This window comes from Struthio camelus, chromosome W, assembly GCF_040807025.1.
Source record: "Struthio camelus isolate bStrCam1 chromosome W, bStrCam1.hap1, whole genome shotgun sequence".
NCBI lineage: Eukaryota > Metazoa > Chordata > Aves > Struthioniformes > Struthionidae > Struthio > Struthio camelus.
The window spans coordinates 48128962-48144072 of record NC_090981.1 but is presented as its reverse complement, the minus strand read 5'-3'; the positions used below and the strand labels follow the sequence as shown (position 1 = coordinate 48144072).

At 35.9% G+C, this 15111-nt stretch overlaps 1 protein-coding gene across 5 annotated transcripts in view; it reads right to left on the bottom strand.

Annotated features, from left to right (window-relative positions):
- Positions 1-15111, bottom strand: part of LOC138064098 (3',5'-cyclic-AMP phosphodiesterase 4D) — a 402077-nt gene that overhangs the window by 154282 nt on the left and 232684 nt on the right. The gene's annotated exons all lie outside the window — the stretch shown is intronic.

Genomic DNA, 15111 nt, shown 5'->3' with positions numbered 1-15111 from the left:
GGGGAAGTTAAATAAAAACAAAATTCCTTTTTGTCTGTTCAAGTCAAACACACATACAGACAGCTATTGTTATAAATCAGTGAAGGACAAAATACCTCAGTAAAAGAACTCTAACATGACGTCTTCTCTACTGTACTGCAGAAGGAGACCTTTTCCTGGTAGAATAAGACTTTGATAGCTTCTGCATTACAGACAACTAAACTCGTATTAGTAATTTCTAGCCAAAACCGTATCACAAAAGCTTTGAGAATGGATTCCTGTTAGGAAATATTAACGTAAGGTTATTTGGCAATTTCACTGTTAGAAGAGGAAAAAAGGAAACCCACAAAATTGGATTATGAATATACAATTTAAATTATATATTTGGAATTTGCTCTGAACTGTGTTGGAATTGTTTTTAAACTGACAGAGCAGAGTTATTGCTCAACAAGTGGTTACATGCATAATAGCCGTTCCTTCGTACAGTGTTTCCAAGTGTGGCAGCCTATTACTGGCAGTGCAGCTTGGTTAGTAATGAAAGAAAGCACAAAAATTTGTATTTATAAACTGCATACAGACTTATCAAATAGAAAAAAATATAGTAAATAGTTTATGAGTAATATGTCAAAACATTCATCAAATAAGAATAATTCAAATAATTCACTCAAATAAAAAATTCATCCATTTCTGGATGACAGTTCGTAAAGCTCTATAGAGGTTCTCCTATATAAGGTTCTCCTTTGCACTTTATTTTATAACAGTACCATAAAATGTCTTACGAACTATATTATATATCGACAGGAAAGAACTAGCTACCCTCGAGGCTTTTGCCAGCTATCTGCATATAAAGTGCTTCACAGCAGCAGAAAGAACGTTAACAACATTTCATACTAACCATTCTGTTCTTCATATTTTCTAGGCTCTGTCTTTTAAATATAATCTAGTGGTTAACACAGAAGCGTCCTGTGGGATCATAAAAGTTATTCTCAAAGAGTGGAAAAAGCATCTATGATAAATTTAGCTTGGAGGGTCATACAGTCATGGGACCTTTAATAACAGTTGGGTCTGTATCTGTGCAGTTCACATGTCTATAGTAGTGGACATAAACCTGTCAGCTTTTGGTGAATCTTTTTTACCACTGAAACAAATGGGATAGGTCCTGAGTATGAAACAGAAGTGCTGAACTATTACAGAACAGCTGGTATTTTTAAAGCTTTTTCTAAGCTGGCCTGGTTATTTAAATATGCATCAAAATTATTCCCGTATCAGTACAGGAACACAAACTAAACAAATAGAGCTTTTGACTAAATGGTCTCACACTACCACCCTGGAATGAAATATTCAAGGACAATATCTGCTGTGTCACGCAGCAGATATCTCAGGGTGCTTTGTTCTCCAAAGTACATCACTCAAGATGCTGCCTCTGACTATGTAAGGTACTTACAGTTAAAATACTTTTTTTCAGTGCAACTATTCCAAAAAATGTCTGATAGAGATGTAGACTACCAGTAGAAGTAAATACTAATTAATGCCTATTGCTAATAAGCTTGCTTGGTTGGTCTCCCTCATCAGCTCCTTAGAAATATACCTCAGTTCTCTGAGTGCCTGCCCAGGTCAGACTGGAAGCAATTATGAGATGTATATTAAGTAGCTACAACAAGACTACTGTACTGCAACCATATATATTCGACGCAGTCAAATCACAGCCTGTCTGTCCCTCAGATGCTGACCTGAAGTACAGATTTCCTACAGCAAAGAAGGTATCAGTAGAAGGGAGAGCTCAAAATCCTCCAGGGAATGCTAGTTTTATGTGAGATTCAAAAATTGACTTAGATCAAGCTAAAAAAAAGAAGCAGAGTTTGAGAAAATGAGGAATAAAATGGACCAAAAAGAAGTAACAAAAAATACTTAATTTTTCATCTGGGTTGGTATCTTGCAAGCCTCATACAAAGTAAGAACAATTGCAAAGTGTCTGTGTCTTCTTAGCTCTGTTAAGAGGAAAAAAAATTTGCACATAACCCAGGTATTTAAAAGTTGGTATGAGAAAGACAAACCTTTTCTAGAGGTGCTTTGAGGAAAACTTTTAGAGCATATTCAGCAGTTAACAATAGCTGTTAATTCATATATACAACCTGTCCTGTTACCATTAAAATCAGTGGTCATTTTTTCAATGATTTAAATAAAGATAGGAGCATACCAGTCTACTCCTCTGGTGCAAGATGATAGATCATTTGTTTTAGGACCCAGGTCTTGGCAACTGGTGGGGGGAGGGATGTCTAACCATATGAACTCTCAACTTCTCACAGTGTGCCATAAAGAAAGAAATGGCCATTTCACTCTGATAACAGTGGGAAAACCTATATCATCATAGTGATATAAATTAATTAATTGTTAAAATACCCAGTAAGAAGCCATCAGGAAGAGAAGCAAATGAAAATTCTCAAAGACATAAGAAATCACAATATCAGATCCAACTGAATTATAAGAGCTGAGCGTTAAATGTAGGCAGATGGAGAACGTACGTATGTTCATTAGAGGCATTATATCTTTCCCAGAATGACTTTTTATGTTTAAGAGCTATTGCATGTTATAGTACTAAACCTAAAACACCAAGATGTAACTTATATACAAATAAATACATAAAGTAGTATAAAAAAGAGAAATATAATCATATTTATTATTGTACTCTCCATGTTTATAAGCAGGTACAGTGTTTTACAGATGCACATACAATATACTTTTTTCTACATGAAAACAAGCATTTATTTGAGATAAATGCAACAGCCTTTTGTAACATCTAATTTGTACATTTTATTCTGTAACTTAAGAGAATGGTATTTCTCTTCCTTTTTGCAATCCTTTTTTTTGCGTGGGAGTAACAAAGAAGACAACACAAAGTGCTGTTCAACTGAGCTCTTGTTATGCTATCACAACTAAGGCAAGTGTTGACTGCATAATGAAAATAGGAAGAAGAAAGATGTTAAGATAAAGAGAATGCTAAGAGATGGAGCACTTCAGTACTGCTACTCACTCTCATAAAAAACCAACAAGAAAAAACAATATATTTTATCTGCACGTGTCAAATAGCTGATGTTTTGACTGCATAGTCAAGCTCTGTAAGGAAGAAAAGATATGGAAGTAATTAAAACACCAATAATAAAAGTGTGCAACCCACTTTAAGGGTGCTTTCATCCTAGTTATTCAGCCTCAAATTAGCAAGTAATTGAATGAAAACCAGAGTTACATTACACAAAACTGAAAAATAACATGAAATGGAAAAAGCATGGCTTAGGGTACAAGGCAAAGGGCTACTTGTTCCATTCCACTCGTGGGAACATCTTTGTATTGAGAGTTTGGAAAATTTGCTTAACCAATCTGAGCTTTGGCTTCCTCATTTGTAAAGGAGGGATAACGCATATTATACTGCTTTGAATAGTACTTGGACATCAAAGGACTAAGAACATGCAACATGTGCCAGGTTATTGTTACTGTTATACACAAGTTGAAGAAATAGATTCACAATCTTCCTTTTTAAGTGAAAAGCCCCTTTAATTTGAGTTTAAGATTGAGAGTTACACCTGCACAGCTGATACATAGCTGATATTTTGTGTTTACTGGAATGAAAAATTTAGGACTTTCCAGAAAATATGCTTTACTTTAGGAGACTGGGGGACACTGCAAAAGTATCACGGAAAACACAGAAACCTAAAATCAAGTCTTAACATGTAAATGATTAATGGGCTCTTGAGTATGTTGTTTGGAATGCATATTAGGCAATGAAAGGTATACTACACACTTCTGTTTCTTGAAATGCAACCTCAGTTTCATCAAAAATTTATTTCAAATAGGATTAGAATAGCATCTTTAAAAACCTGGAACTGGGTTCATTTGCCTGGGACTATCCCCAACATTGCTTGGCTACCACTGTATCTGGGCTTGTGAACACTTTGTATCTTTCCTTTCTTTTTTTCATATATGCTTGCCACCTTACATGCTCATATGAAATACAGTTTTCAGTATGCAAGGAGGTATGCACTGAGGTCTGAACCCAGCCCTTCTATTCTCTGGGAGCACTTACTCCACAGCAAGGAAACAATTTCTCAAAGCTAAGCTCCGTATCAGTTAGTTTTGTTTAACTGCAGGTCGCAGGGTTAGTTCTGCCTAACTACACCCCAAAACAACAGCAATTCTAATGTAAAGCAAGCGTGGTCAATTATTCTTTGGGAGAAATGCTATAGCCTGCTAGTTTGATTACATAGGATATTTGTGAACTGCAGATCTCTGAAAGAAAGGTTTGACTTCTGAACAGAATTCACAGGAGAAAACGGGGTCCTAAGGCACACAGATCTTCCCAGTTGTCTTTCCATGAAAACGGTGGTTATTAGGAAGATCCTGCCTGGGGGTTTAATTCCAGGGATAAGAATCTCCCCGAAGTTTATATTTTTGAACTTGATTTAATGAATGATTAGTTTCCTTTTGTTTGTCTAAATCTAGATGTAAGCATAGTAACCATGAAGATATTTGGAATGAAATGAAGAAATTAGGGTGGGGTGGTTTTTTTAGCATTTTTTAGTGTCAAGAGTGGTTATGAAACAGATGTAGTCCATCCCCTTGGGAGTGTATGCATAGGGATACTAGTTGATCCTCTTATATCCTGAACTGCGGTACATGATTGAAGGACAGAAACGATTAGCAAGATGTTCTTATTTTATCTCCATGGATGGGTTTGAGAACTAGTAATGCAAGTGTTGCTATAGAAGAGACATCTATAACAAGCATTAGCCAGAGAATTACAGGAGGTAATTCTTGTCATAATTTTTGTCACTTCAGAAGATCATGCCATTACTCACTGTTACAATTGATTTCAAAGATACACTTTTGTAGGGTGTTGAAGGAATGCAGGAGAATTAAACTCTGCCTTTCATTTCTACAAAAAGCATATTCCCTTTCAGCTGGAACTGCTTTATCAAAGGAGAAAAAGGTATATATTTATAACTCTATTAGTAAAATAACTAAAAAATAAAAACAATTATTACAGCTCTCAGAATCCTTAAGAACGGAAAAAAGCAAACCAAAGGGCACAGAAGAAATATAGTCTATTTATTTCATTAATCTATTTTCTTTCTATACTCACTTATACTCAGCTGTTCAAACTATGTGAATTATGAATAAATATGCTTTATTTTCCTCAGTGGTTATAAAATAAATAAAGTTACTACACATTCTACCAAAGCTTTACTCGTACTGAAGTGTGCAAAAGTCCTCAAAGGTAGCATGGCAAAGAGGGCTTTACATGATACACTGCTCTGCAATAGTACTTTCTCCAAGTACATTGAGCCATGGGACTCTTGGAGACTGTTAGGTGCTGCTTCCTGAGCTGGACTCAGCAGCACATGCAGCATGTCTGAGAGAGAGGTGTTACAGTCCCTCACTCCCTTACATTGCAGAATCCAGTTTCTTAGATATATGCTGGAGTCAAAATGGGTCTCGCTGCCTTTATTCTGGCCCGACTTTCATTTAATCCTATCAGTTATGCAATCTGAGATTAGAAAGTTCAAGACTAACTGACCAATATCAGTCCAAATAGACTTGGTTGCAGAAATAGAGCTTTCACTGAACCGTAGAATAGTTGGGGCTGCCAAGGACCTCTAGAGAGTATCTGGTCCAACTTCCTGCTCAAGCAGGGTCACCTACAGCAGGTTGTCCAGGACCATGTTCAGCAGTCAGGTTTTGAATATCTCAAGGGATGGAGATTCCTCTCTGCTCTTTATCGCAATAGATCTAGTATCTACGTAAAGCTTCATTTGCTAGAGATTAAAAAAAAAAAAGGCGAGGGGATACATTCCTGTTTTTTCTAAATCCTTTAGGCCCATTCATATAGCCAGGTATGTGCAGGAGAATTTTTAGAAGAAGAATAATTTTTCGTGACAAACATTACATTCTAGGAAAAAAATTGTGAGCTCATGCTGTCAGACTGTTGGGTTTTGGCTAGGTCTAGGGTTAGTGCTGGGATAAAAGGTACCTACTATCTTTATTTAAATCACTGGAAAACAGTGAGAAGCCTAAAATTAGATACTGGACAAATGGGAGACTTGTAGACTTGAGCTGAATGAAGGATGCCTAGTGTGTCAGGCCGTTTTTTTCTGTTTTTAATAAGCCATGAAAAAACAGAATATTTAAACATGTCTTTGGCACCCTGATTTCTTTAAAGAAAATACATAAAGTTCCAAACCTTTAAACGCACATGAAACATGAAACAAAATGACAATGCATTGCATTTATAGCATTTGTTGTAAAAATATAGTTTTGCTTTCTTCTTGTTCTCAGCTCTAAATTGACATTCTGCAATAATTACAGCTGAAATTACGCTGTTAGAGGGAAAATCTATTGATGTTTCCATCATAGCCTCTGTTTTTCATGGGTTCATAGCTCATTAGAAACTATTTACTCGCAGAAACTTGGACTAAAGTGTCTTAGCTAAATACTGTTTAAAAATAAACATAGGTGGCTTATATTTAGGTCAGTACAGAGGTAAGCAGTGGGTATGTTTTTCAAGTGCAGTGTGTCAGTCTTTTTGGCTAAAAATGGTAAAGACTAACATTTTTCTTGCTTTTGTTAATGAAACAGTGGCTGGAAGGAAAAGTGAATGAGAACTGTATTCCATTTACAAAGACTTCATAGTAAGGTTAGGCCCCATCGAAAGTTACTGTTAAGTGTGGGGCTTCCTACTTTCAGAGTAATGCTTAAATTATATTTCAGGTAAAGTTTGTAATATATATCCTCATTGATTACTGTTCAGACAAATAAGGCAGTTCTGCTGAATACCACTCAAACACAAAAGTGAGAGATTCAAGAGAGACATCTGTGAGAGACTTTGGGATACCACCAGTTCAAGAAGACTGCAGACATAGATGAAAAAATGTGGAAACTTGCACACACAGGTAAATTTTAAGTATGTTAGAAAACCTTATATATTAAAGTACATTTTTATATTTTATCTTCAGTCAAACAAAAATTTACCATTAAAAGTAGAGTTTATTCTCCAGCCAGTGATATTCTAAAATGAATGTGTTTCAGTAATGCTTTTGTCTTTTTGGAAACAGTGAGGAAAACTTTTACTACCAGAAAGCAAATTTTAGCTGAGGTATTTACATCTGTGTAACAGCACAGTGCTTTACAAAACAGGACAGTGGATTTCCCCATGTTCTTCACTAAAATCTTGACATACACAGATATTGCATTAACTGCGATTAAAACAAAAAAAAAACCAAATTCATCTGTTTAGAAATGTAGCAACCCACTGGAGAGAACATTCTGTGAGCACAAGTGAAGGTTAAATTCAGAGTACATTACTTGCTATGAATTATTCACTGAGATTTAAACAAGGCACACTAAGGAGGGGATTTTCTCACTAGCCTTGAGCTCTCTGAGAGTTTGGTTTCTGAATTAAACGAGTCAGCTAGGTTTGCTTTACTAACAATTTGGATAGGTACTTTCACACGCAGTCTATTTCCATGATTTAGACACCTATTTTAAGACAGAGTGAACTGCTCCTCATAGATGTCTATCTCTCTGACGACTAGAGGGGATGGCTGCCTATTTTACGCTAGAAACCTGTACTTGATAAATCCTACATTACAAGTCTAAAAACTGTAAACAGCTGTAGCATGACTTTTTTTCCTTTTCGCTCTCTCACTTGTAAGCAGTTCAACTGAATGAAGATGGGATTACAAAATTTGCTTTTACAGAAATGCAAATTTCAAAATATTTTTGTATTTGACATCACATCTTATCATATTTGGCACAAGTGAGAGATGAACCAATGTCAAGACATAAGACATCACTTCCTCAGGGCATAACTAATGTAGTAATTACCATGATTCAGAAAAAGCTACATCTTTGACCCCTCACTCCTTTCTTTTATTCAGACTCTGAGGAGGTTGGCCTGGCACTTGCCCTCCTGTCAGTGGACCCTGACACTTGCAGATGAGACTTCAAGATTACAGCATCCATTCACCTTTCCTAAACAGTCCTGCCGGTGGCTGAGCTCTGCTGCAGGTTTTCATCAGGGATCTGTGTCGTGTAGGTAAATGTAGGTGACACTGAATAGTTCTTCAAAAGAATAGCTGTCAATTTACCCATGGGACCATAACAAAACAGAGGAGGAAAAAGTAAAGCAATGAAAAAGGATATATAGATGACTTACCAGGCATAAGAAGAGTATATTGCAGAATAAATCTCAAAGAAACTGACAGCTACGCTGACTGTTAAAAACCACTGACAGAGGTGACTATAGCCAGAAATTTTTGGCTGTTGTGGATATATCTGCAATATACCTCACTCACAACCATGTTTACATTTGTAAGCCTGTGGTACAGAGCAGTGTATATGAGGTTCATAAATACCATCATTCTTGACAGAGATAAACAGTCTAGTCATTTACAGTGAATTAAAATACACTTCCCTAACAAAACAAATGAAATCCAATCCCTCAGCTACTAAAAATAAAATCCCTAAAATTATTGTTTGGAGAGTCATAGGGAGAAAAATGAAAGGAAGGTGCATTAGGAACATTGCTGTATCTATAAAGGAGTTAGAGAATGTTATTAAATCTGGGAAACGTTTTTCCACAAAATGATAAACAACTGTATGGGAAGCAAACACTCTGGTGAGAATTTACATTTTTACTTGTCCAGGAGTAACGAAGAACAAAATAGAATTAACTTCTGTGTTTACCTTTCTCAGAGGAAGGCTTGCAAGAAAAGAAGAAATCTTTGCATTTCTCTTTGCCAGTACTCACATTCGTGCAATCCTATCGCATCCCATACCACCCTCCCCAATTATATAAATATTGCAGTATTTTGTGCAGCTTTCATGGTATTTAAAACAGACACAGGGTCCCCTGGGACAGAGCACTATCCTGAAGAGAATGCAATAGATTTAAAAGCTTTTCAGTTATTAAATTCAAAACAAGTTGTTGCATGAGTAGCACAGTTAAGTGAAGGCTGTTTTTCTGTGGGACTGTCTCTTACATGCCACGCCTCTACATTTAGCTTTACCTTCCCCATGACATCCAGTGTCCTTGTCCTCACGTCCCCTAAAACTGTCTCACACATAACCTCTTCTTGCAAGGTGGCACACCTAGATGAGGAGAGCCCAGCCTGGAGGCTTTTTTTATCTGGCCCATCAGCTCTCCAACAGCACATACCCTCTAGAGTTTGCAGTAAGCCCTTCTCACAGCAGGAGTGCTAACTAGGATCTCTCTCGCTCACTGTCCACTTTCCCCTGCCCCAGCATCAGTTTTTTACATGGCTTTTAGACAGGTTCCATATCTATAGGACTCCTACATGGATTAGCTACCGTTGACGCTGGCTCATGGGTTCCAAAGCTCTCATATCGAGATAGAAAGACAGAGTGATTATCCGAGCTTTGTTTCAGCAGGGGATTTGAATAAAAGTACTAAACAGTATTGAGATGGTATCCTCATATGGACTAGGAGAAATTATAATTTCTTTGAATTTAGTCTTATTCAGTATGATCTCTATGATACTACTAGGATCACTTCGGCTGCTATGCAAAAACTAATCTGTTAACTCAGCTATTTAAGCAGAAATCTGCAATACAGACATAGTAAATTCTAGAGTGCTGCTTTGGGGTAGGGCGCCCTGGAAAGACAAGCAGGGCAGTAAAGATTTCAGTTTTAATTAACAGAATATATAAATAGCTCTCTTAGAGCATGGTTCACTTGTGAGATGACAAGAGGAATCCAGTGCTTTCTGCAGATAATTTTGACTTTTCATTACAATCTTTTCACTACAATCTTAGTGATCAAAGTTTTTCAGAAGATCCATTTTTCATCTGAAAGACAAAAGATTTTGGCTTAGATATGTGCTTTAGAAGAACTTCACTCACACCAGGATTTTCTTGAAGGCATGGTCTCTAATACACAAAAGATGACTCTGATACAATTTAGATCCTATCTATTCAAAAGAATAGGAAGAATTAGTACTTTAACTCATGTCTGTGTTCAGCAGTGATGTCGCATATCAAAAAATACAAACTTTTTGGTCTCTAATTTCCTGTGAAAAAATACTTTATGATCAGCCCCTAATTTTGCCTATTTAAAGGTGGGCATTTTTTCCTTAAATTATTTCCCTTTTTATCTTTCAAAACTTCTTTTCCCTGCAGGTCTTATCTGTCCAGAAAACAAGCTGTAAGCCAGGCTCTCCTATGAGGCAGTGGACTATGTGATCTACAATATGTGCATCAAAACTGTAAAAGAAAAGCAAGGTGAGTCTCACCTGTTTACAGCAGGATTAAAACCTTCTAATACTGGCAAGGTTTCTAGAAGCATTTCAGCATTACCAATGAGGTGCCACACAGAACATAGTTAGCAATGTGCATCTTTCCTCTTCACCCTTCTGTGAGTTAAACAGATTCTGCATGTGCGATTGAATTCCTGAAGACATGTCAGAGCTAAGCATATTATATAGGTTTCCACAGAAAGATATTTATATGCCAAACAGCAATTCCGAAGCTAGCAGAGAAAGTTTGACTTAGCTAGTGTCTTCCTTTTCACATATTATAATGATAACCCTCTACTATAGCAAATCAGTCTTTTCTCGTCTCTTGATGCTCTCATTTGTTAGTTGATTAGCCAAGCTATCTCCATTTTTAACCACTGAATCTGATCCAGCTGACTTCCTTGTAGACATTTGCTGCTGTGTTAAATGCAGAAGAAAAGAATCTTTCTTTAAAAAAGAGGAAAGGCAACAAGTCTTTCTCTTTCTTGACTTAATTTTTTTAAATAAAAGGATTTTCTTCATCAACTTTACAATATCATATTTACTAAAAAATTCATCACTGCACTTGGCCTACTGCAACAGAAAGTCTTACCTATTCATTTCCTTTCTACGATCCACATGTCTGCAAGTCCATTACTGATGTACTACTTAAGATAATTCTCAGCGAAGACCAGGAGTTCAATAAAATTGTTAAGGCGCCTGGACTCAACTCATTCCTTTTCTTTCCAGAGAGTACTTCTAAAAGAATACAGGTGACTCGGTATCACTTATCTTGGTACCTTCTTAAGGTTTTATTTTCCCAGAATAAAAACTGAATGTTAAATTGTCACTTGCTTGAAAAATTATGAAACTTTTCTTTTCACTCTTTTATATATCAAACTACTCATTGAGAGTAACCTTTCCTCTAAAGAAATTTTTCTTCAGAGGAATTTGCTTTTTCTAATAAAATAACCTTTGTTAAGATATTTTTTAGAAAGGTTAGATTTACACATTGCTCTAAATAAGAAGTCACATTTTAAAAATATAATGTCAGTTATGACTTTTCTCTTCTAAATAGCTGCAATTAGGCTAGTCAGAATCTCATAGGTTTTCAATATTTAGTTTGTTCTTTTATCAATCATGGTTCAAATTACCTCCTCCTAGACAAACCTTACTTTCAATCTCCTTGGGCTCTGACAGATTTTGAGGCCAAAAACTATTCTCTGCCTCTAAAAATTCTTACTTTCACACTTAGCATCCTCTCCTCTCATATTTCAAGTCTTCTGACTGATTGAAATCATGCTCTTTTTCTTCTCTCAGTTTTGCCATCTTCTCCAAAGCTAATTCCTTAGCCCTCTGTTTTCAGCATTTTCTTTTTATCCATAAATAGTTTTAGATAATAGCTTTATGCTGAGAAGTCACTATCTGTCACTTTCTGTATTAAAGTCCTATCTCATTTTACCTAGTCTTGCTTCTCTGACTATTTTCTGATATCCCCTTACAAGCAAAATGTTAAAACTGAGCTTTAAATGAGCATTATCTAATCAAGTTTTTCTGCCATGTGGATGGCACTCAAACTTACTCCTATTTATGACCGTCTCCCTCCATTTCTTGTATAAAATATAAGCCTATTCTCTTTGTTTTTAGACATTTGCATATCCACCATATCTACTAGTTTGTTGAGCAGTTGACTTGAGTGTGATAGTAAAGACAGCTTCATTCAGCAATTTTTTGCTTCTTTCTGAAACTTCTTGTGTTTTTCATGCAGAGCCTCTGTGCAGGGGAAAAGATCCCATCAATTTCATAACCTCTAAACCTCCTCTTCTAAATTACTCCTGAAAACATGCCTAGTACGGCCAGATTATTACCATGTCTGACAATGACTAGAGAATTACAAGTACAATGACTAGAGAATTACAAGTTGGATGTCTATTTTGTATAAGCTTGAGTAAAATCCTAGGACCACAGAGGACAGAAGTTTTGCCACTAACTTCAGTAGATCTAGAGACACGTTGTCTACATGCTATTGCTACTACTTCTTCTCCAAACACAATTTTCCAAGTTGTCTGTTTGTTTACTATTGCATCATGTTTCTCCCAGACATTGTGAACTCCTTGGGAAGTACGTCTGTGCCATACCTTGAATCCGTTCTGAAAATGCCTGAAACATGACGATGTTCAAGCAATCAAAGAACAGTTATGTAAGGACTAAATTAAGTTTACATATTTTAAGTCTGTGTTGAATCTCATCACAGATAATATAAACCAGCGTCAAATTAGAATATATAGGTATTAAATTGTGTTTGGCAGTTGGCTCCATGTAAACAATGGGTTGTGACAATGGAGATTTATAATGTACCGTTTTCGAAATGTGTATGCAATCATTTTGCAGAAATTTATATTAAAAATAAATTTAAACTGCTGTAGTTGGTATTATTTGAAACAATTTAAGTAACATGCATAACAATGTTATCACTACTGGCTGCTTTAGAGATATCTGGACTGTATTGTTGTGCATGCATGAAGACTAGAAAAACTGAAGTCTATCAATGTCTTACCTGAAACTTTGACAGGTGGTTTGTTTGGTTTCTGTTACAAATCCAAGTGAAGGTTAAAATTACAATAAAAATAAAACATGCTGGGCTGCAAAAAACATTTTTTACTTTGGATTCTTATTCTCTCTCAGTTGCCACTTTAAATCATCTACAAAAATGCTACAAAAAACAAACTGCTCTAAGAATATTTACATGTTTACATGTAAATAATTGATGCATTTATAGGGAATTTCAGAATGATTTTAATCTACACATCTTTCAATAATAAATAGTTTTTCTTTGACATTAAGATACAATTTTAACATTTAAGAAAATTATGTTATATTTGACTGCAAACAATGTTAAAGACCATGACTGATATAAAATGTTAGCTGTAATAATGTATGTTAAAATGTGTTTACCATTTTCCATGCTCAGAGGCATGTTATCTCACAACTATTATCTAACTTGTGCTAGCATCCAAAATACACTAGCAGTTTTATAAATCACAGCAAGAAGCACATCTCTGTTTGAGGAATGTAAAGTTTTAAAATACAGACATTTATTTTTGCTATTTGAGCAACTTCTACATATGTATATAAACTCAGTCCTGCCAAGTCATGTTCAGGTCTAGCTGGTCACATAATCTGACATTTAGAAAGGGAAAAACTGGCTGAGATATTTTTACCTTTTGTTTTTCTGCATTGTGCTCATTATTTTGAAAAAGAACAAAAATAAATGATTCTTTTGCCTTTTACAACTGAAAAAAAGGTCTTAGAATATAGAACATTTCTCAGTTAGGATGCCATTCCTGCAAACAAAGCTAAGGATGAGCTACTTGGACATTTCATCTGAAAGATTTACAATCATCTGATGCACATATTATGTAACCAGCAGTTGAAAAATTATAATTAACAAAATACTTCTTAAATGTTTATTTTAAATTATATTTAACTGTGTTAATGAAGTTAGTAATTTTAGGAACATTAGAAGCTTAGTTATCCCAATCTTACTGGTTCAAATAAAGTCCTCCAAATACTGGATTGAAAGTTCTCATAGCATATGGTTTGGATCTGCGTTATTTTCTCTGCTAGCATAAGAGTCTCCCTGCTCAAGCCCTCTACTGATTACTTGCTTTACTCCCCTTGGCCAGATGGTTCAATAGGTAATATTTTAGAGAAAGCTCTGGGCAGAGATACTTGTTTTAGAAGGACTCATCCAGAAAGCCAGAATAACAAGCACTCATTCTGCCAATATTCTGTCTCAGAAAGGCACACAAGGAAAATAAAGGCTCGAGAATCTTCCTAGTCATTAATAATTTTACAACTATATAGAGAAAGAGAATAACCTAGAAACAAAAAAAATGTGATTTTAACTCAAGGAAAGTAAGGACTACTGTGAAACACATTTAAAAGCCTACAGCTACTAAAATTATGATTACAGTCCTCAGTTTTGCAGTCAAGAAGGATTCATGGTCTTCTTGTCTGAGTTCATAGTCTTTTTTAATATAAAAACCTCCTGAATACACAGCCCAGTGAGAATGAGGAAGTAGCATCTGTGGCAGCCTAGCTTGACACAGATGTGTCTCACGTGGCACACAGCTGGAGACTGAATGCTCAGGAGGGAGGCTATGCTCCAAAGAGCACTCAGAGTGCCTTCAGGTCTGCTCCTTCACAACGTTGTTAGGGTTGCCCACGTACTTCTGAAATGTGGGCCAGCAGCTCTTTACTTCACAATCGCGTCTGCTCCTCACTTCTAAGACCATGAGGAGGTTAGAGAAGGATTGTTTTGTTTTTGGAGGTAAAACCTTTTTTGTATGCTGAGAGACAACTTCCGTCCCTCAGTTAATGACAGAAAAGAACGGGTTCTTCCAAGAAACTTTTGTATCCTATAGTGTAGCAAAATATTCTCTTTTTCTGCTGGTGACTTAGGCCAATCTTGATGAATTTTAGGACCTCAATATCCAAAAATGCTCATTAAATATTGCATTTTATACTACAGTTACAGAACACAATTAGCATGACAATGTGCAAAGATTGTATGTTTGCTAACAATTTCTCTGCTGAAATGAATGTGGAAGATGACAGCTTATAGAGAAATGAAAAACAGAAAACCTCCAGGGGATGTACAAAAGAAGCCAGTTATTAAAAGGACACTTTCTCTAACAGATGAAGAAACAAGAACTAGAGGAAAAGTTTGGGTCTGTCTGAAAGGATTTACGGGGATCTTGGTTGCCCCAGAGAATGAATATATATACATATATATGTACAACTATATGACAGAAAAGTGTATAAAAAAGAGGGAGTGAAAGTCCTT